Source organism: Lycorma delicatula, chromosome 5, assembly GCF_047948215.1.
Source record: "Lycorma delicatula isolate Av1 chromosome 5, ASM4794821v1, whole genome shotgun sequence".
Lineage (NCBI taxonomy): Eukaryota > Metazoa > Arthropoda > Insecta > Hemiptera > Fulgoridae > Lycorma > Lycorma delicatula.
The window spans coordinates 83889678-83913679 of NC_134459.1; the positions used below are offsets into that span (position 1 = coordinate 83889678).

The 24002-nt window shown below is 29.3% G+C and overlaps 1 protein-coding gene and 1 pseudogene across 1 annotated transcript in view; one reads left to right on the forward strand and one right to left on the reverse strand.

Moving 5' to 3' along the window:
- LOC142325696 (uncharacterized) overlaps window positions 1-24002 on the reverse strand; it is a 49734-nt pseudogene that overhangs the window by 18058 nt on the left and 7674 nt on the right.
- The window catches only part of LOC142325148 (glutathione S-transferase-like), a 43150-nt gene continuing 32328 nt past the window's right edge, over window positions 13181-24002 (forward strand). Inside the window, exon 1 of the mRNA XM_075366547.1 lies at window positions 13181-13585. The gene's annotated coding sequence lies outside the window, so the exon portion shown is untranslated. The remainder of the gene's footprint in view (window positions 13586-24002) is intronic.

The following is a 24002-nucleotide window of genomic DNA, read 5'->3' on the forward strand; positions in this document are numbered from 1 at the left end:
TCTTCAACATTTGAATAATTATCTAGTAGACTGCATATGATCTAATTCATGGATCTCATATGCACATCTTTAATTTCATGCATTTTGTGGATGAAATCCACAAAAATTTTTCCTTTTCAAAATTTTGTGGATGTTAGGTTGATGCATGTCATCTTCTATACGATGATTCAAAGGAAAATAATTTGAGAACAGATTTTAGAACTTGAAACAAGGAAAAAAATTCAAATAAACATATGTCCAAAAACGTTTTGTAGTTATGGCTAGTGAAAGATTTTGCCAGGATTTCAGTTTCTCTGCTTAAATGAGGTCATATTAACATTTTTAAGGTATAATATGTGTAAATTTGTTAATATCTTCTGTTTTTTTGACATGCAAAACTGAATAAAATATACCCCAAAATTGTATCTCTTGCAGTTTTCATGATATCCAACCTAAAACAGAAAAATTTGGTGACAAAAAAATAATTTTTTTTTAGGTTTGAACTACAATAACTTCGTTTGTAACTTTTGTTACTTTGTTGATTAATAAAAGTATAAATTTTATTATCAACTAGTAAAAAATTTAATTTCGAGAAGATTGAAGTAAAAAACTATGAAAAACAAAAAATTAATTTTTGGTTTTTTAACCATTAAAAATCAAAACTTAAACTTAATCTGTAAAAATTAAAAACAGGTGCTGTTTTTAGCAAAACAAATTTAGACCTCTGAAAAATTAGGTTGGCAACACCAACTGCAAGCTTCAAAATTAATTTGAATACTACTTGCTGTCGTCATAAAACTGCTTATGTGTTAATAATAACAAGGTAATTTAGTTGTTTTTGATAAACAAATTAGGTAATGTTTTTGTATTTGTTGTACTCTACACTGTATCTACATTTTTCTAATTAAATCTACAAAAAAAGGTGAAATTCTGTTTTGAAAAATACACCCATACAGAATATGCTACAATTGTTGTGTACAGCTTCTGCAATTAAAGATTACAGACATAGGTATCCTGGACGAGCAGTTCTAAGCCATAAAGCATTTGTAGAATTTTTAATAATCTTTGTGAGAATGGTACACTTCCCAGCACTCAAGTTTCATCTGAATGTCAACCGGTACATGGTAATGAAGGAATAAACATTCTTCAGTGGTACAGCATAGTCCTACAAGCACCTGAAGAATCTCTACGTGACTCAACATTCCACAGTATGTACAATGTACAGTATGGAAGCCTTTATTACATGCTCATGAACTGCATCCTTACAATGTTCAGAAAATCCAATACTTCTAGCTTGGTAACCATGCCAGACGACTGCAGTTTTTTCAATGGATTAAAAATAATTACCACTATATCCTATTCATACTATTTTCAGATGAAGCTACTTTTACCTGTTATGATATAAACAATACTCAGAATTCACATCAGTGGTCTGAAGGAAACCCACGTGCTGCAAGTTGAATCAAATTTCCAGCAACAATTTTTAGTAAACGATTGGTGAGGCATGATTGATAACCAATTAATATGCAATTTCATACTAGAACAACTTGTCATGGGAAGAAATTATCTGAAATTTTTAAACAATGAATTTCTTTCAGTACTTGGAAATTTCTCATAGGTGAAATGAACTGAAATATAATATCAACTTGATGGATGTACTACCAACACATTTAATGAATGAAGTATTCTTAAATGAAAAATTTACTGGTAAATGGATTGGATGTAGAGGGGCGGTAAATTGTCACCTAGCTCATTGGACCTTACTTCCTTAGATTACTGTTTATATCCTCACAAGCGGATGAAATGTGAGGTATACAAGCAAAAAATATCCACACGTAATCAACTGATCACTTACATTCTCAATGCTGCTGCGCTCATCAAGGATCACGAAAATACTGTAGGATGACAACAGAACATGAAAGGTAATGAGTTGAAAAGTCCATTGATATCACTGATGGAATTTTTAAACATTTATTGTAAATTAATACAGTATAAACCAGAGAGTACTTATTTATTTTTTAAGTACATTAAGTATTTTAATTTTTCAAAGGTCTAATTTTATTGTATTAAAAACATCTGTTTTTAATTTTTACAAATTCATAACAGTCTGTTAATTTTTGTTTTTCATAGACTTTATAACATCAATTTTCTCAGAATTAAATCTCAGCAAGCTTTGGTAACAAAATTTGTATACTTTTATTCAACATTTCACAAAATTATTATACTTCAAATCTAAAAAAACATGTTTTTCATTACCAAATTTCTCTTTTTTACATTCGATATTATGAAAACTATGGGAGATACAGCTCTGGGACATGTTTTATTTGATTTTTCAAGTTATAAAACATAAGAAAGATCAAGTTTATGTAACACCTTAAAAATTCCAGTATGACCCCATTTCAGTGGGGGAACTGATTCCAGGTGAAATTCTTTACTAGCCATCTCTATAACAAAGCGTTTTCAGAAATATTTTTTGTATGAATATTTTTCCATACTTCAAACTCTAAAATCAGTTACCAAATTATTTTCCTTTCCTCTTGGATCACCTGTATTTTAAGGTATGTTTGTCCACTTCATTTCAATAAATGCTTATCAGTATTTGTAATTTTAAATCTCAATCTATCAATAAGGGAAGCAACATTTTTAATGGTAGATTTAATACCTAATAATGTTGTTAGAGTTTTTATTTGCTTAAAATCCTCCCTTATAGATGAACGTTCATTACGTTCATTTGAATCACTTTCTCTTTAGTAACATACGAGTGATTTTATGGAAAATAGGTAGGTATGATACCACAACATTTAGTAAAACTTCCATTTTTTAGTTTGAATCTATTACCACAACTGGAATGATATTTAATGCTACATTTGACACAAGTAAATGTGTCACCCGTCACAGAAATAAAACAACAGCCAAAATCAGGGCCAGGATTCATTATAACAATAATAGTATTTTAATATTAATATAAGCAATATGTATAGCAGATACTAAGAGAAACATAAAATCCTCGACTTATCAGTAAGATTGAGGTTATGAAATAGGCTATATTTTATTACATTTTATGAGTCACAAAAGAGTATTTAAAAAATAAATTAAACTCTCTAAAGATAAATGATAGTATCACCATTTATGCAAGTAGAAAAATTTGCAAATAAATTTTGTAAAAAACAAAGTTTTCACTTAAAATATCCGACCGCAAAAGTATACGTGCCAAATATATATGTATATGTGTGTATACATATATATGTATATATATAACACATGAATTAGCCCGAAAGAATAGTCTTAAGATCACTGAAAAGGTTATCAATACATATATTCTAACAATAATTTCACCTGAAACTTATGAACTGATAAATTTTATTAATGATTTTCAGATAGAGGTAAACCATAAATAACTCAAACCAGAGGGATGAGAATTGAATTCAGTTTTTCACAGAAAACAGAAGTTGCAATAATAGTTTCATTATTTTGTGTAGTAAAAATATAGCAGGAACAGTAATCATATTTTGATAGACGATGAAGGTTTGATGACATCTGCTAGTACTGTTGAAATGAGCATTTAACTAATTTTTTTGTTGTTGAAAATTTAACAAAAAATTTCTTAAATCTTAAGTGTGTGAGTGCCATAAAATTTTGCCTTGTAATGCAAGTTTGTGGGTACCAAGGACTAGAATAATTTACTGTAAACTTAATAATACTTGAAAACAATTTATAAATATATAGAAAGTAATCAAAAAAAAAAAAAAAAAAATTATAAAATTATCATTAACTTGCAACAGAACGCTAAAATTCATTAAAATAAAAAATAGCTACAATAAATCTCATAAACAAGTTTATCTAAAAAGAATGGATAATCAAAGGGTTTAGAATGAGAACAATTTATTATATTTGTTATGAAATCTATATTTACAAAAGATCAAGATTGTTAGATCATAAATAGTACTTCTGTTGTAATTAGTTGCCAATAATTGAGTAAATTGTACAATTTTAAAATTCACTTGCTATTAGTAATATAATAATAAAATAAATTTAATGGTAATTATGTGCTTAGAAAATTTCAAGTTGTGAGTATACCAATTTTATTATTATTTGAAAATAAATGAATATCAAAGACATAACAAGACTTTTAATATTGGGTTACTAAAACTATAAAAACCTGATGTGCACACCACATGTCTTCCTTTTATGCCAATTAAATTACATATACACATCTTTTTAAAATGAAAAGTAAATAAAATTTTATTCTGATATTTTTTCTTTTTTTTTTATTGTTATTATTGAATAATTATTATTTATTACAATTTTTTTTTACAATCAGGGATTAATAATTATTAATATAAATATATTTAAATTAAAAAAAAAGGAGATGAAGTCGGGTTCAAACCGATGTGCTTTCCCTTTGTAATATCCAAATATTTCATTAATTAAAATTTTATTTGACTATAGTAACTCTGGAACCAATGAAAATAAGTACCACTTATGATATATTGTTGAAAAGCTGTTAATGAGAACTTATTACTGCAGTTAAGAAAAAGTCCAAAATCCAAATTTTGACTCCCCAAAAGGGGAGGTGCACAACTAGATGTTACAACAGTCCTAAATCCAAAATTTCAACATACTACAGCTAATCGATTTTGAGTTATGCACATATATATACGTACGTACAGATGTCATGCCGAACTAATCAAAATGGATTCAGGGATGGTCAAAACAGATATTTCCGTTAAGATCGGAAGACTAAAATTTTTCACTATCACAACACTTCCTTTACTTTGTACAAGGATGTAAAAAGATAATCTTTTAGTACTTAGAAAAAAGTTTGGGATTTGAAAAATTATGTACATTATTGATTACAAACTACATATAATTTGTGTATATAATAGTTCTGAGAAGCATTACTGCTGAACTCAGATATAGGCATAGTTAAATAATGATATACATGCTTATTTGCTAAAAATATCTAATAAAATTCAGTGATCAGATTTGTTGTGCTTTATTAAAGTTAAGGCCATTTTACATATGAAAAGAGAGAAAATAATTTTAGTTTTAAGTGTAATTCTTCATAACAATTCAAGACTTATCAGCATAATCAGGATGACTACAGCATTAATTATCAAACTTATTCATTTTAAATTAAGGGTATACTTTACATTATTTAATAGAAATACATGTAACATTTAATTACATATTACTGAAAGGCATGTTTTAAAAGAAATGTTTAATTGATTTCAAAAAATCAATTTCAATTTGAAGATATTTGCAAGTTAATTATCCTTATATATAATTCTAATTAAATACAATGCTTGATAAAATATTGAACTAACTTACATGGTTTAATAGAAGGCCACTGTTCTCTCTCAAATCTGTAATCCTCAAATTCAATGTCCAAGTAGGAAAGCAGCCATCTAATTTGTTCAGCCAAAGCCTTTACAGGGAAGTAAGTCAGTTTACACTTTGAAGCCATTTCTGCTGTTTGAAAAGATATTAGGTATAATAACAAGATCAACAATTTATAATACATATTTTTTATTTAAAACCAAAATTGTAGACAGTAATAAAAAAGTGTGTTTTTCAATTACGCTTCTTTAATGAATGTTATATAAAGTTACATAATTACACAACAATAAAATTGATTAGATAAAACTATTATAACTTACGTAATAGAAGAATAGATTGATTTCTCATTTTTAATTTAAATAGACATTAAAGGATTATGAACTATATTACTTTGGTAATTAGACATAATCCTTTTTTAAATATTTATTATTATTATTAGATATTTAACTGAAATAAAATAATATAAAAACCAATCACAATAATTATGAACAACATATTTTAGAGTAATTATAATATTATATAGGTTTTACAAAGTTTTTGTTGATGTGATCTTTTATTTAACAGTTTTTTTATCACCCACATTAAAAAAAAAGGCCTTTGTAAAGCTGAGTAGATCCTGATCTACTAAGTAGATCTTTCTGTATTACTTCTTACTGTATTACTTCTGTAGATACTTTCTGATGATGCTGTGAACCCTAGGGGTTAGGTTAGCTTTGCATAACAGGGTATGTTTAGAACCAATCACTTACCTTTACAGTTTGTACAAATCTGACACTGCCTTCAAAAATTGAGTATCACATTCTCATCTTTCACTGACCGTCTAAATAGGTACTCTGCCACATAGCCTTCCATATGCTCCTTCTTCTTGCCAAACGCTGGTACAAAATACTTCGCATTACGCCACCTGCTCCCTATTGTTTATAAATGCACAGAAAGTTTTTCACAATTTAATATTTGTTGATTTTTTATGGAAAACCTCTCCATTCTCCTCCATACACGCAAATTTTACTGAATGATTCACACAAAGATTTTTAAAAACCTTCATCATTCAAGCAGTTGTACACCTTTCAGCAATCTGAAATTATTATTATTGTTCCCACCAAAATGTTTTCTTAATAATTCTTGACAGAGAATCATTGCTTCTTTCATTAACAGGCACTAGGAAAAACTTTGAGCTGTTACTGTGCTGAACACCTATTGTCCCTCCACTCTTTGACCTTTATTATATATTTCCTTTTCCCAAACTTTATCAATTTTGACTGCTTCGCCCACTCCACTTATTTGTCCAGAATTTCTGAACACCCATTCGATGCATACCTTTCTGTAATAGTTGTTCAAATCCACTACTGTGTTTCGGCTAAATTTCAACTCATGACACAATAAAATCTCCCTATCCTTTTGAATTTTACACCAGTACACTACAAATAGTACCACTTTTTCCATGGACAGCTTGGTTTTTTCGAAAAAAGTTCCCTTCACAGCAGACTTCTGCCAATAACACTTCACTCCATTAACATGGAGTTTGCATCAAAATATATAACTGTTCCTCCATTTCTTTATTTTTAAGCCTTTATCACATTTTCCGCTCTGTCTTCAAATTCAATAATCCATGTGTCTCCACAAATTTAAAACCTCTGCTTTATTCCCAACAAAAGTATGTATAAAGCTGAAAATAAAAATATCACATCTGATACATGTGCCTAACATTTTTCTACACCAGGTGTAGCTTGTCCAAGCTGAGTATATAATATTATTCGATTAAAGACAGTATGCATATCATATGACTATTATTTATTCCAATCAATAAACAAATTCATGTATTATATTTATTAGTTACTTATTTAATCCTAAGTTTATATATTATTAAATTAATAACTTAATTTTTTTTAGATACTGAAATAGATATGTTATGAAATATTATGCAGAGTAATCAACTGTTACTGATTAGTGTTTAGGCCAAATTATTACAGTTAATAGTTTAGTAACTGCATATAATATCAAAGCCAAACAAGCACAAGATTGATGTCTGCTGTTTATTCTACACTCTTCGTCCTTTGTTCTGGGAGTGGCAAACAACTGTACACTAGCCTAAGCAATGAGTCATAAATAAAAAAATTTGTTTGTTCAGGTTTGTCTAACAGTCCAGTGTTTGACAGTTTTTTGCTCAGAACTCTTTTGGACATAACTGATTGATGTGAAATTTAGACAATAATTATGGAATAATTTAAGGAAAAAAGGTTATGTAGTGTCGATGTATGCTTTTACCCTGGGGTGGATGCAGAACTCGATGGAGTAGTAAATTCTAAGCAAAAAATGTCAATACTTTCTGAGTTATTTGTAATTGAAAATGTTGATTTTTCAATCAACCATTGAATGAATTTTCACGAATAACTCAAAAACCTTATCAAAAAATTATTATTAGCTAAGATGAACCTTATAAAATAATGAAGAAAATGATTTTTTTAATTTATTTCTGTAGATGCAATACGAACCAAATTATGCCTTGTTGAAGGTAACTTTTTGTTCACAGAAAACTGAAGTTGAATCTTTCAAGATAAATAATAGAAAATTTCTCAAGGAAAACTTATAGGATATTTTTCAAAGTACTTGAAAAAACCTTTAAAATTAGCTTTGGTAAAAGTTATTAGCATGATAACTAATGGAGTTATGATGAAAATAAGATGGTTGTCTCACTTTTTCGGAGAAAAATTTCAGCAATGAAACAAATGACTTTTCAACAAGAATTAGAATTAAATGAATTCCTTTTACAATTTACTTTATTTAAATACTAACAACATTTTCTATAAGTTTGACCGGTTTAGAATGACTAGATTTGAAAAAAGGTTGATTCAAATTTGAAATTTTTTTGAAATTTCTTAAAAAAGTTTATTTTTTCACAATTCAAAAACTAACGTAAAAAATGCTAGAGTACAAAAAATTAGTTTTTTTTATTTCTGTAAAATAAAAATTGATTGTGATAACAGTTGTTATCAGTTTAAAAGTTAGAAGTTTGCACTTGAGTGCGAGGATTACCTTTCCCAAGCCATTTTAACTCGAAAATTAAAAAAACAAAGGGTTCAAGGAATCTGAACTTTTCATGCCTTGTAGTCCTTGAAATTCCCTGCAAAATGGTTTTTTGAGCGATTGGATAGGTTAAAAATTAAGGAAGTTAATCCCATCTCGTTGAAAAACCAATTGTATTTTTTCGGTGAAATTTTCAGAGTATGAGTTTTGGAGCATTTGTGAATATGTGTGAACACATATGATAGTATCTACATATATACAAATATACATTCATACCCTCATAACTGTGTACACACACACACCATATTTATATATAGATAAAAGTATACGTAGGAGAAGAAAACTAACAGAGCATATCATAGGCGAACACCTGCTGATGGATGATAGAACTTTGTGTGCATAGATGTATATAGGTATATTATACATACCCACCAGGTTGGTCTAGTGGTGAACACGTCTTCCCAAACCAGCTGATTTTTAAGTCGAGAGTTCCAGCATTCAAGTCCTAGGAAAGTCAGTTATTTTTACATGGATTTGAATACTAGATCGTGGATACTGGTGTTCTTTGGTGGTTGGGTTTCAATTAACCTACCATCTCAGGAATGATCGAACTGAGACTGTACAAGATTACACTTCATTTACACTCATACATATCATCCTCTGAAGTATTATCTAAATGGTAGTTACCGAAGGATAAACAGGAAAAGAAAGAACCCTTAAAATGTAATCATTTATGCTCATACATATCATCCTCATTCATCCTCTGAAGTATTATCTGAAAGGTAATTACCGGAGGCTAAACAGGAAAAAGAATGATATATTATACATGTGAATGTATATTTCTTTTATATGGATTGGTCGGTGCATTTCCAAAACCAAAAGAATAAACACGTGGTGGTAGTTTTTATTTTTAAGTAAATATGATGGTCAATTTTAATCATGAGGCCAGTTTGCAAGTTTTGGGATGTTACAATAAATTATAAATTACATTAACAACTGTAAAAAGTTTATAATTCATTATAAATGCACTATTAAAACATTTTAAGATGTTGAAAACAAAGTTTTTTTTTTCATCATTAGGGTAGATTCTAAGGATTGAAAATTGTAACACATAAATTATGTTTCAGAAAATGGAACAATGTTTATTCTACACATTTAAATATTTAAATGATTTCGAGCTACAAAACTTACATCTATAATTTTAACTTTTTTTTCATAAATGGTTAACGGTTGAATTATTGCAATAAATCATAAATTATATTATAATCAGTAAAGGGATTTTAATTCATTATAAATGGACCATTAAAAAAACTTCTCAAACTGTTGACAACTAATTTTTTTTTTAATTTCATGATAAGGGGTGGTTTCTAAGGGTTGAAACAGAGTAAAACATGATAAATTATATTCCACAACATAAAAGAATGTTTTTATTCTACATATTTAAACATAATTTCAACCTATGGTTTTTGAATTTTTTTTAACAAGGGGTAGTTTTCACCCCCAAAAAACAAAAAGCACACATCAGGAACATATAACTTTTGAAGCAGAGGGTTAGATAAGCTTAATTACAATTTTTATGAAAATCGATGTGCGAAAGAATTCTGAGGTAATACTCTATTTTTACCATCAAACACTGGACTACAAATAACCAAACGATGTGTCGTTCTAAAAATTCAAATGAAACATTAAATCTCTATTTATACAAACTGTTCCTGATTCATTCAGAGACTAAGTTGTTTTTGTAAATGATTCCATTCTAATTTATACTGCATTTGCAGTTGCATGATATATATATTTTTTTATATTATAAATTAAATTATTACAAACAATAACATGAATCATATGATTTTTGGGGGGGGTAGTTATATTAACACTCAGGTTTCTTTTTAAAATTTAAATTTTTTTAAATAAATTCTCACTTTTTTTGTTACTCTTATTTAATGCATTTTTCTAATGTGAATGGTCAATCTAGTACCAGCCAGTACTTGTGTTAATTGTGTGTGTCCGAACAGTAAGGTTACTGTTACTGTCTGATTATAGCGTTCTTTGAGTTTCAACTCTTGAAAGTAGTTGAAATCTTAAGTGAAATTCTAAAAGTAATTTATCTGCGTTAAATTAGTAAATTATTATGGGCTCTATTCTTATGGTAGTGAATTGATTTTATTATTTTGCATATTATGTCTAATTTACATGGAAAAGACATTCACCGCCAAGAGAAAGAAATTATACACAACATTTTTAATTACATAACAGGAGAAGCTGCAGTTGGAATGTCTGTTAGTGACCCCCAAAAAGTTGTAGAATGTGTTGCATGTGCCACAGGAATCTCAAAGGAAACGGTTTATTAAATTACTGGTGAAGTAGCTTCGGAAAAAAAATTCAGTTTTCCTCACAAAGGAATAAAACACAAAAAGGAAGTAACAAACCTGGACAGTTTTTATCGGAATGCTATATGAGTGTTTTTATCGGAATGCTCGTACAATGTAAAGTGTTAAAAAATTTTATTTAACAGAAGACTGCTTGCCTTCTCCATGGAAACTTACTACAAAACTAAAATTTAATGGGGTATTTAATGAGCCTTATATTTTAAGTTCTAAATGCCAACAGAAATGTTGGCAACCTTCAAATGCATTTGAGTGTTTTTCTGTGCCAATTTCAAAAGGAGAAAGGTTAATAATAATCCATCCTGGTTTAAAATAGGATTCATTCCAAACTGCTTGACAGTATGGAAAGCCAAATCTTCCACAGGTGATATTCTCAGATGAACTGCAACATGTTTTTAAAGTGGATAAGAGAAAAATTAATGACTAACTTGCCAGTAAACAGTGTCATTTTAGATGCTTCTTATCACAATGCAAACGATAGACAAGCACCAAATTCAGCATCAACAAAAGAATCAATGATCGACTGGCTGCAGAATAACAACTTACCATTCCATGAAAATTTGATGAAAGTACTGTGTATGAGACAATTAAAAAAAAATAAAGATCTGAAAACATATAAGATAGATAAGATATTGGAGGAGGGCAGGTTACATTTTATGCCTATCCCCATATCATCCCGACTTGAATCCCATCGAGATGATATGGGCATGGGTGACAAACCAGATCGCAGCCAAAAATGTACACTTTATGACAGCTGCAACAATGGAAATTTCTCATAAAAAGTTTGCAGAACTCTGTCGGTAACCGGATAAAATGTTAAAAATCAAAAACAAGCATCACAAGCTGCAAGGACCTCTACAACAACAAATTAATGTGTCATATCAATTTGGGAAACAATATATTTTATTATATGTTCAGGCTAGTAAAATATTTTTTTTCTGATGTATGTTGGTGTGTCCTCATTAAGTTTATCTTTAATCCTGGATCAATTTCCCAATATTTTTTCACTTTTTCTATAAAATGTTGATCCAAATTTATGATTCCCAATTTAGAAACAAAATAATTTTTAAATCTTAGTTACATATCTGATAAAAGTTATTACTTTCTAATCAGCAAACACTAAGCAAATATAATTTATTTAGTCAAAATAAATTTTATATGCTGCTTTCATATTAACAATATAACTAATTGGTAAGAAGGGCATTTGTTACAACTGAGAAAGAAATGTTATATTATTAATAGATCTACTTCGGAAAACTTAAAGGCACAATTTTTATTGAAAAAATGGCCAAATTTAAATTAAAATAAAACAAAAATTGATAATCATTTACAATTGCACAATGCCTACCAACTAGTATAGGATTAATATCAATTCCAAAATGGAAGGTTGAGTAAAAACTCAAACTTCAAAATTATTTTCATGAAAAAATGATTGAATTCATGTACAACATATTACAGACTAATATTTATATCAGCGTTATCTTTGTTTTGGGACAATCCCGTACAAAGAAGTATGGATATTCGTACAATCCGGCAATGTTTCTGTAGATTTTACAAACCGTTTTGAACGTCATCAAAACGGTTTGGTTAAAACGAATTACAAAATACTGAACATACATGAAATATTGTTTTAAAAATACAGTAAATAAGGTTATAGCCTTCAATTACATTTTATTAAGCATTTAAAAAGGTTACGTAATAATAAATATAGATTTAAATGCTAAGCAGCAAGTATCAAATTAGAATGAATAATAACAACGTAAATAAACATGAATTAACAAATATGACGTTTACAAACAAACATTTGAACGCCAACACTGATGCCGGTAACGATAAGTAGAAAACCAGATAAATAAAATGAAATACAAAATTGAAGTTAAATAATATAAAGAAATAAATACGTTAAATAACTCATCTTTATATAAGAGAAACAATCTTACCAAGTTTTTCCAGTCACTTAATTCCTCACCAACCGAAGGATAAAATAATTAACACAAGAATCCGACGCAACTAACTTAAAACTATCAAAGCGCAGTCTTGCGGAATGTTTGAAGTCACGTAGACTGTTGTGTATCAGTTTGTACTATTCACGAAGACGTCACACTAGTGGAAGAGGAAAGGATGTTCAAATTACCACATCCCTATTATGTAATAAAGGTGCTGACACATACAGTGTATATAAAAAAAAGTGAACTACAATAATTGTATCTTATACCATGCCGTATGTATACTTCGCAATACTTTGCGTATTTTATTTATTTTTTAAATCAAAATGTATGTACGAAAATTCTTGCGTTTATCAATGAATTATGAAGATTTAGAATATAAAATAAATTATTGTTTAATGTTAAATTAAATCTGTAACATAAATTTATGCGTGCAATTTCATAATGTTAAAGAAATTGAATTATTTATTAAGGTTGGATTGCATTACTGACATTAATTATAATAATAATACTGTTTTCAGATAAGCCATAAGTTAATAAAAATCTGGAATTAACTATCAGGCTTTAAACATTATTGCTAAAATACTTAACTATTATATGAACAATTGTAGTCATCTAATAATGAGTTTCTTCTACACCATATCAGTTTTATTTTAAATAAATGTTTTATTCAGATCAGTACATAATACACATTTTATGAATAATATCAAGGTGGATAAATATGCTTCTCATAGAATAACTAAAGGAACTACTTCATCTTTTGAATGAAAAGATACAATCAGGTGTTTGCCAGGTTGAGAAAATTTATTAGCTTGCATCAAAAAATTAAATAAATAAACAATAGAATTGGTTAAAGTCTTTAACACTAAATAAAAATAATAAATGAAGTAATATTTATTCAAATACATAAAGGTAATAAATAAAATATCAGTCTGCAAGCATTCATTTACTTACTAAAGTATATTTAGCATTTAATTACATGTTCAAATGAGGTTCCAAAAAAATGATGAAAAATCATTGAGTTTATTCTGTAATTTAAATGGTTTGTTATTTTGCTTTATTCCTAATAAAATTTTATTTTTATTTTAATAGCATTTTATTTTTCACTGTAAAATTTTCAAACTTAAAGTCTGTGTGAAAACTATTACTACTAGTATGAATAATTAAACAAATATTTATTTATAATTAAAAAAAAAAATGAATTTTCTCATAATATTTTTATTTTCAAGTAGACAGTGATGAATGTTATGTTGTTTGGAAGCCTCAGCACACAGCCAATTTTCACCCAACCAGACCACTACTAGTACTTTCAATTTGCTCATACTTCTTTCCATTTTGACAATATCAGTCAGTTGAAATCACCTTCTTCCTCAAGCTGTGTCAACATCTAGAGACTTCATTAGATTACATTGTCTTACCTGGTACCCAATCAAATTTCTTTTTCTGTTCTTTATTACTTCAATAATTTTGCTTCATTCAGTCCTTGTTCATTTCTCTCTTTATCTGTCCATCTTGCTTCTAGTCTTTTACATTTTTTTCCAGTGTTCATGTTTCTGCTCTTAGAGTATCTTGCTCCTGATAAAACATTTGACAATATTTTTCTTAGATCTGTACCCAGCTAATCATAAAGCAGTGCTTTTTTCATATTAAAAATCTATTTTATCTTTTCAATTCTTGTTTGAATTTCCTGACTACAATAAGAAATTTTAGTAACCTTGCTATCGAAATATTTGAAATTACTCACTCATTCTCTTTAATAGAGCTATTGCTGTTTTATTTGTTTTGTTCTTGTATTCTTATTTGTAAGGCCATGTTTTTAGTTTTCTTGATGTTTATTCTGAAATCAAATCTTTTATTTGTCGTATTTTTGTCCAAGTTAAAAAAATAAACATGAGTCCAAGAAGGGTAGCCAAAATTCTAGAACAGATTAAAAAATAGTATTTATATACAAAGTAGATATGGCATTGGTCAGGATTCTATAAATTAACAATTGCAGAATAGACAAACTTCCTTTATATTCACCTGGTACACAATCATTTCATGATTAAATTCATTGAATATTTTGTTATTAAATTCTTTCCATTCCAGTTTGAGATATTTTAGTAAAACATGGATGTAACAGCAGAATGATTATTTTCTCTTTTATGATTAGAATTTGTATTAATTATATTTTAAAATGTTCTCTATAAATAACAATTTTTTTTTAGTTTAAACAATTAACTGCCTGCTGATTTTCAGTTTTGTAAGTAAATTATAACTTTTCATTACAATTTTTAAAAAATTTAGGTGTTCATTGTTAACTGACATTACAAAGTGTTAGAAGTTTAAATTTGATATCCATGATTTAGTATATTTTAAAAACTGAAATATTTTTAAAAAGATAAAAAGCTGTCTTGGAAGTAAATATTTCTGCAAATTTTATGTGTTTGAAAATGTACTGTAGTTAGTTTTTAAAAAGTTTTAAATAAAAAACTTGGCATTTGTTAACAGTTGTGAGTGAATGGATTCAAACATACTAACCTCATAAAATTACATTTGCTTTTGTGTACTTCTTAGGAAGATTTAGCAAATTAATACTTGTAAGTCTTTACTATGTTTAGCTAGACAACTCTTTTTTAATAAGTTACATCTCACTGATGCTATCTAATTTTATTTACTCTTCCAAATTATATGTTTATAATTTATATTTGTAGTAGTTCCTGGGTTTAATAATTAGGTATATGTATTATTTACACTTTTTTAGTTTTTTCTTTTAATGAAATTATTTTTAAATTCCTGTTTTAACTGCTTGTTTCTTTATGTATACATAAAACATTATATATATGCCTATATCTATAGTTTTTTAAATGGGGTTTTTAAGATCAAAAGATGAAACAAAAATCAATTCTTTAAATTGACCTAATTCATAATACGTGCAATAAACACAAATATAAAAAATATAAAACCTTTAAATATTATTAAAATTTATCTTACATTAAATTAATTAACTTTAGATTTACTTGGTAAATCGAAAGCTTAAACTATCAATTACTTTATACTGATACTTAACAATGTTGGATTGTCACTACCTGTTTATACAGTAGTACTCACTTCCTGGTTACTAATAATATAATAATATTATCAACCTTTTCAAATTTCTTATCTGAATGACTAAAAATAATTAATGAAGTATCATATTAACATGAAATAATTGAATCATTGTCATTCTTTCATGTGTTCATAAATTACAATATTTGTAATGAGATAACTCTCATTTTTATCTTTGTATAAAAACATATGTTTTATGAAAATAGTTACTGTATAAAGCCCATTAAATTTTTTGCTTTAAAATATTTGTTCCTATTTTTTATATGTTATAATATAAAACAGCTGCGATTGAAGAGGCCTGAGTCAAAGTTGCTTTCTTTTAAAGAAACGATGATATTAACCAATTTTTTAAGGACATATTTTCACAAAGTGAAGTCAAATGGATATCTACCCTCCCTTTCTATTGTCAGAAAGTTTCTGTCACCTACATTATTTTCTTTCAACATATTGTTAACATGTAGAATTTTATTTTATAATACTAAACAATGCCAAAGCAAACAGAGATATATAAACTACTTCTAAATTAATAGATATAAAAAGTAAAAATTCTTGTAATAAAATGGAGAAGAAAAAAGATCCCTTTTGGCACATTAGAAGGCGGCGGTAGATTTCACCGGTGCTAAGTAGGGGATTAAAAAGATTCCATCTTAAAGTTAATAAAAACGTCAAATTTACTTAATACGACAATGGTTGCATGTGAAAAAAGTTTCACATGTTTAGCATACGAGAATCATCTTTCAATTTCAGCAACATTTTGGTCATCCCTTGCTGTAACGGTAGGTTATATGTAAAACTGTTTCAGACAAAAGTGTTAGGTAATGTTTAGAGGACTAATGACCACTTTAAACTGATTTGATACTGTGCCTATTAAGGGAGGTATGATTCTTTTTTGTCTTAAAAACCCAATTTTTTCAAACTCCTGGGCCAATGTTTGGTGATATAAAAAAAATTTACGTAGGTAAGTTTTAGGCCCATATCCAAAGAATAGTAGGAGGAACTTTAATCAAATTTGATATTTTATTTAATAAGAAAGTTATAGCGATTTTTTTTTTGTGTTGGTCATTCCTTGACGTAAGGTTTGGTCGTATGAAAAATTGATTCAAAGAAATGTTTTAGGTAATGTTTAGAGGACTAACGATCACTTTAAATCTATTCGATTCTGTGCCTATTAAGGGAGGTATGATTTTTTTGTCATGAAATCCCTATACCCCCCCCCCCCCGAGCCAATGGTTGGTGATATCAAAAAACTTTATATAATAAGTTTTAGGACCTTATCAAAAGAATAGTAGGAATTTTAAACGAATTCGATATTTTACTTAATAAGAAAGTTACGGCACAAAATTACGGCAGTTATCGTGTCCACAAGAAAGTAAAATATATATATGTATACATAAACGTTTTAGCTGACGGTGGTTTTGGTGTCTGGGGGATGTGAAACGTGAAGATATGTCGAATTTTTCCGAATGTCGAATCATAGTACCCATTACAATAGATAGCTTTCTTATGCAATCTACCTAAAATAATACTGCAATCCTTAATATAAATAATAGAGATTAAAAATTGTAGTTTTATTTATATATATATACAACAATTTTCTACAAAATATACTTTTTCTTTCCTCTGTACGTAAATATCTATATATATAATATAATATTATTTCAGCCTTCACAAAGCACAGAATTAGAGAAACAGTCATACCATTAATATTTTACTGCAGCAAAGCAGTTTCGGAACTAAGCCCATCCTCATCGATATTTTTTATAAACTCTTAAACTGTTTACATTCACACAATAAAATTATTAGCTATTTACATTTTGTAAAATTGTTTGTTTAAAATAGAAAATTTTTTAAACTTAAAAGATTTTTAAAAACGTTTAAAATAAATTTAGAACAATTATTTGTTCAGTCAAGAATAAAAAATTATTACATTCTTCTCGTTCATTCTTTTTTAATTTTTGACTGAATAAATATTTGTTCTAAATTTATTTTAAATGTTTTTAAAAATGTTTTAAATTTTTTTATTTTATTTTGCAATTAATACGAGAAAATTACAAAATGGCGGCAATTTTTATTTTTCAATCCGTTATATCCATAACGGATAAAATATAACTTTTATCAAAATGTATGTTACTGCTAAAATATTAAGCCTTTTATTTTGAACAAAATGACATTTTAGTTTTTGGAATTGGTTAACAAGTAGCCGAGTTATGGCAGAAAAATGATGATGTAATTTTGTGTCTGTTTTCATGTCCTCCACTTTACGTTCAATTCGATTAAATATTAATTGTTAATTCTAATATTGTAAATTAGTAACAGATTAAGTAATAATTTTCTCACAATAATAGACCTCATAATTAAAAAAATAAAACATGTACGTGTGAATAATCTTAAGTTAATTGTTGTAGAACATTAGGCATATTTAAAAAAAAATAAACAGTTAATAATTGTTAAAAGTTATAAGAGATTCAAAATGGAATAAGGTTCAAAATGTCCACCATTAGAGATTACACGTCTCCAATTTGTTTCTGAGAGATTGTCTTGACCGTTCAAAAATTCCGTGACTATTCCTAATTTCTTGAAATCTATTTTGGACTCTTTGTTGAAGATCCTCAATGTTGAGTATTGGGGCTGAATAAACAGTATGTTTCAAATGATCTCACAGGTAGAAATCAAGAGGGTTTAAGTTAGGTGATCGGGCAGGTCAGGGCACTGGACCTCTGCGGCCTATCCATTTTTTCATGGAAAGTTTCATGCAAGAAATCTAATACTAACTAACTGAAATGTGCTGGCGCTGCATTGTGGTGAAGCACGTACTTTCTCTTAATTTTAGAGATTCCAAAAACTGTAGAAGATTTTCGGCAAATGAGCAAGATAATTTTCTCCATTTAAATGATTTGGTAGAATGACAAAATCCAAAAGATAGTCATTAAAAATACCTGCCCGTATGTTCAGGAAAAACTTTTGTTGATGGCTACTTTAGAACATACCATGACTCCAAATTCACTGGTTGTGATAGTTTTGAACACCATCCCTGTTGAAAGAAGCTTGATTTTTACATTGCTAACATGATGAGCAGTAGTAATAGTCGCTGTGTAAAATTATTCAAAAGTATAAATTATCAATTGTTTTATTATTATGCAATGTTAAATTTTATTGTGAGAAAATTACTAAAATTTGAAACTAATTTATAATATTATATTTAACAATAAATAATAACAATTAACATTTAATTGAGTTGAATGTAAAGTGGAAGACCCGAAAACAGACACAAAATTACAACATCAATTTTCTGCCATAACTCGGCTATTTGTTAACCGATTTAAAAATATAAAATGCCATCTTGTTAAAAATAAACTGCTTAATATTTTAGCAATAACATACATTTTGATAAATGTTATATTTATGGAGATATAAGGATTGAAAAGTAAAAATTGCCGCCATTTTGTAATTTTCAAACGTATTTAAGTCCTGATTTTTGCATATTTTAAAACTTTATTCCAAAGATGCTTAAAAAATATTAATGGTATTCCTTTATCTGAACTTGAGATATAAATTTAATATCTCAAGTTTTAAATTTAACAAATTTTAAAAATTTTGTTATTTTTAAAAATAACAAAATGGTGGACAGTGGGAGAATGAAGGAGAAATTGCCATTTTTCCTAAGGATATTTTTTGTTTTGTTTTACAAGTAGAATCCGAAAAAGTATAGCCAGCCCAGCATTTTAGAAACACTCGGTGTATATCTACAGCATAATCAAACATTATACAACCTTATTTTTTACTGTGGTAACCAGTTGTATTGCAGGAAAGGAGCTGTTGTGGAATCTAATCTTGAATTGGATTGGTTGTGTGTGATTCACTGTTTTTCTGCCATTGCTACCAGTTGCTGTTTAGTAACTATAAAAGTAAAACATGTGGGTAGTCCTCGTTATGTTTTCCTTGCTGTTCAAAATGACAACTGTTTAAGTAGAGATTCAGATTTAAATTTTGTCAGAAACTTGGTGACACACAAGTAGAGACAATAAGGAAGTTTCAAACAGATTTTGATGGTCAAGCTGTGGGTGTTACACAAAGTGACCTCACCATTTCCAAGAAGGCCAAACATCTTTTGAAAGTGATGAACAATCTGGCAGACCTTGCTGCATCAGCAAAAATCCTGAAAAATCAAACAAGTTTGACAGATGTTGTGAATGATTGTTGAATATCAATTAGAGAGCTTAAAGATGAAATAAATTTTTCATTTGACTTGTTGCAATTGATTTTAACAGATCTCAGGATGTGGCGCATAGCAATAAAATTGTCCCAAAACTTCTCACTCATGAACAAAAGGAAAACTGACTGAAAGTTGTGAAAAATATGCTGGAATGTATTAATAGTGATCCTGATTTTATGAAAAAATAACTGGAGATGAAACTTGGGTCTATGACTATGATTCTGAGACAAAGGCACAATCATGCCATTTGAAAATAACAAGTTCTCTATGGGAAAAGAAAGCCAAGCAATCTCAAAGTAAACTCAAGGTCATGCTGGCAGACATTTTTGATTATCGAGGCATGGTTCATCACGAAAATTCCTCACAAGGACAAACTGTAAAGAGTACTATATAATGTTCTTCATCTGCTAAGAGACACTGCTTGATGCGCAAGACCATAACTTTGGGAAAATGGCTGTTGTAAAATTCATCATGACAACACTCCAGCTCATCCATTACAACTTATCCGGAGATTCTTGGCAAAGCATGGGATTGAACAACTTCAGCAGACTTCTTAATCGCCAGGCATAGCTACCTGCAATTTTTATTTTTCCAGTGGTTTTCCTCTTTAAGGAAAGCAATTTGAAGATAGGGAAGACATCAAAGAAATGCAACAAAAGGATTTATAGTGCTTTACTAAAAATGACTGAAATAATGGAAACATCAGTGGTTTCAACAATGGAAACATCTCTAGCATAAGTGTGTTACATCAGAAAGGGCTTACTTTGATGGGACAAGTCTTTGAAGTAAATAGGGGGAAAGTCATTTAGATATGTTTAATTTTTTATTTCTATGAGTCAAGGTGGGATACTTTTTAGTTACATCTCTTTTGTATACATATACATATATATATATAAACAGCATATAAATATTTTACGAGTCCCAAAACTATATACAAAATACAAATGAAGAACATAAAAACTGAATATAAAACTATGTTTTTAATTGAAAATATAAAATTACAAATACTAATTGTAAGTATAACAATTGCTCATTAACTTAATATTCATTCAATTAAAAAGAAATAGTCATTTCTTATTAACAATAAAATCAAGATATAATATATTGTTCATGGCAATAACTGAGCAAATTTAATACATTATTGTTATATTTCTTAAAGCTTAAAGATGAGAGAAAAGACTACTTTCTTCCGTAAACGTTTTTTGTTATGTATAAAAACATGAAAATTGCAAAGAACTGACAGAATTCCAAACTTTGACATCAGTACCCCAATAACAACACCACTAGAAACCATCAACTCTCTCACAATAATAGAAGTCTACCAAACACTGGGTGAGATGAATTACAAAGCGGTGGGAGAATATCAGACCTTTGTAGAAATCTTGAAAAATGCAGGAAGAACAACAGAAATCTCTTCATCTATGGCTTGTCAACATCTGATTCAAAGAAGAACTACCAGAACACTGGACAATAGCCCTCATCCTCCCTGTACACAAAAAGCAGACAAAAATGACCCTAACAACTACAGGGGAATCTCACCTCTAGACATGACCTAAAAAATTCTTTCAAGAATCATCCTCAGCAGAATCAGTTACAACTCAAGAAGAGCTAAAAGAATACCAGGAAGGTTTCAGACGCTTTTTTCTGTTTAGCATGTGGAACCACAATAAGGTATTATGTAAGTGTAGGAATGTAAGTGTAGTGTAGTCTTGTACAGGCTCAGGTCAACCATTCCTGAGATGTGTGGTTAATTGAGACCCAACCACCAAAGAACACCAGTATCCATGATCTAGTATTCAAATCCATATAAAAGTAACTGCCTTTACTAGGATTTTAACCTTAAAACTCTCGACTTCAAAATCAACTGATTTGTGATGACGAGTTAACCACTAGACCCACTAGACGGTGGGCTAACTTTCAGACCCTGGAACAGCTGTCCAAACCAGATCATGAGTCTGAAGCTAATAATGGGTTACAACAGAAAAAGAAGCGGAGAAATGGTGATAACATTTGTAGATTTCAGCATATGATTGCATCCACAGAAAATCCCTACTAAAAATTTTAAGACAGCTCTAACTACATACTAATTTAATAAACACGATAAAACTGATCCTCACAAACACTAAGTCAAAAGTAAAATTCAGAGGCGAGAAAATTCTTTTTCCCTTTACTTCCCTTTATTCCTTCTTCCTTGGAAAACTAATGTAGGATTTCAACATGGTTGTATCTTTAGTGCTTTGTTTCCTGAGATGTGTGGTTAATTGAGACCCAACCACCAAAGAACACCAGTATCCATGATCTAGTATTCAAATCCATATAAAAGTAACTGCCTTTACTAGGATTTTAACCTTAAAACTCTCGACTTCAAAATCAACTGATTTGTGATGACGAGTTAACCACTAGACCCACTAGACGGTGGGCTAACTTTCAGACCCTGGAACAGCTGTCCAAACCAGATCATGAGTCTGAAGCTAATAATGGGTTACAACAGAAAAAGAAGCGGAGAAATGGTGATAACATTTGTAGATTTCAGCATATGATTGCATCCACAGAAAATCCCTACTAAAAATTTTAAGACAGCTCTAACTACATACTAATTTAATAAACACGATAAAACTGATCCTCACAAACACTAAGTCAAAAGTAAAATTCAGAGGCGAGAAAATTCTTTTTCCCTTTACTTCCCTTTATTCCTTCTTCCTTGGAAAACTAATGTAGGATTTCAACATGGTTGTATCTTTAGTGCTTTGTTTCCTGAGATGTGTGGTTAATTGAGACCCAACCACCAAAGAACACCAGTATCCATGATCTAGTATTCAAATCCATATAAAAGTAACTGCCTTTACTAGGATTTTAACCTTAAAACTCTCGACTTCAAAATCAACTGATTTGTGATGACGAGTTAACCACTAGACCCACTAGACGGTGGGCTAACTTTCAGACCCTGGAACAGCTGTCCAAACCAGATCATGAGTCTGAAGCTAATAATGGGTTACAACAGAAAAAGAAGCGGAGAAATGGTGATAACATTTGTAGATTTCAGCATATGATTGCATCCACAGAAAATCCCTACTAAAAATTTTAAGACAGCTCTAACTACATACTAATTTAATAAACACGATAAAACTGATCCTCACAAACACTAAGTCAAAAGTAAAATTCAGAGGCGAGAAAATTCTTTTTCCCTTTACTTCCCTTTATTCCTTCTTCCTTGGAAAACTAATGTAGGATTTCAACATGGTTGTATCTTTAGTGCTTTGTTTCCTGAGATGTGTGGTTAATTGAGACCCAACCACCAAAGAACACCAGTATCCATGATCTAGTATTCAAATCCATATAAAAGTAACTGCCTTTACTAGGATTTTAACCTTAAAACTCTCGACTTCAAAATCAACTGATTTGTGATGACGAGTTAACCACTAGACCCACTAGACGGTGGGCTAACTTTCAGACCCTGGAACAGCTGTCCAAACCAGATCATGAGTCTGAAGCTAATAATGGGTTACAACAGAAAAAGAAGCGGAGAAATGGTGATAACATTTGTAGATTTCAGCATATGATTGCATCCACAGAAAATCCCTACTAAAAATTTTAAGACAGCTCTAACTACATACTAATTTAATAAACACGATAAAACTGATCCTCACAAACACTAAGTCAAAAGTAAAATTCAGAGGCGAGAAAATTCTTTTTCCCTTTACTTCCCTTTATTCCTTCTTCCTTGGAAAACTAATGTAGGATTTCAACATGGTTGTATCTTTAGTGCTTTGTTTCCTGAGATGTGTGGTTAATTGAGACCCAACCACCAAAGAACACCAGTATCCATGATCTAGTATTCAAATCCATATAAAAGTAACTGCCTTTACTAGGATTTTAACCTTAAAACTCTCGACTTCAAAATCAACTGATTTGTGATGACGAGTTAACCACTAGACCCACTAGACGGTGGGCTAACTTTCAGACCCTGGAACAGCTGTCCAAACCAGATCATGAGTCTGAAGCTAATAATGGGTTACAACAGAAAAAGAA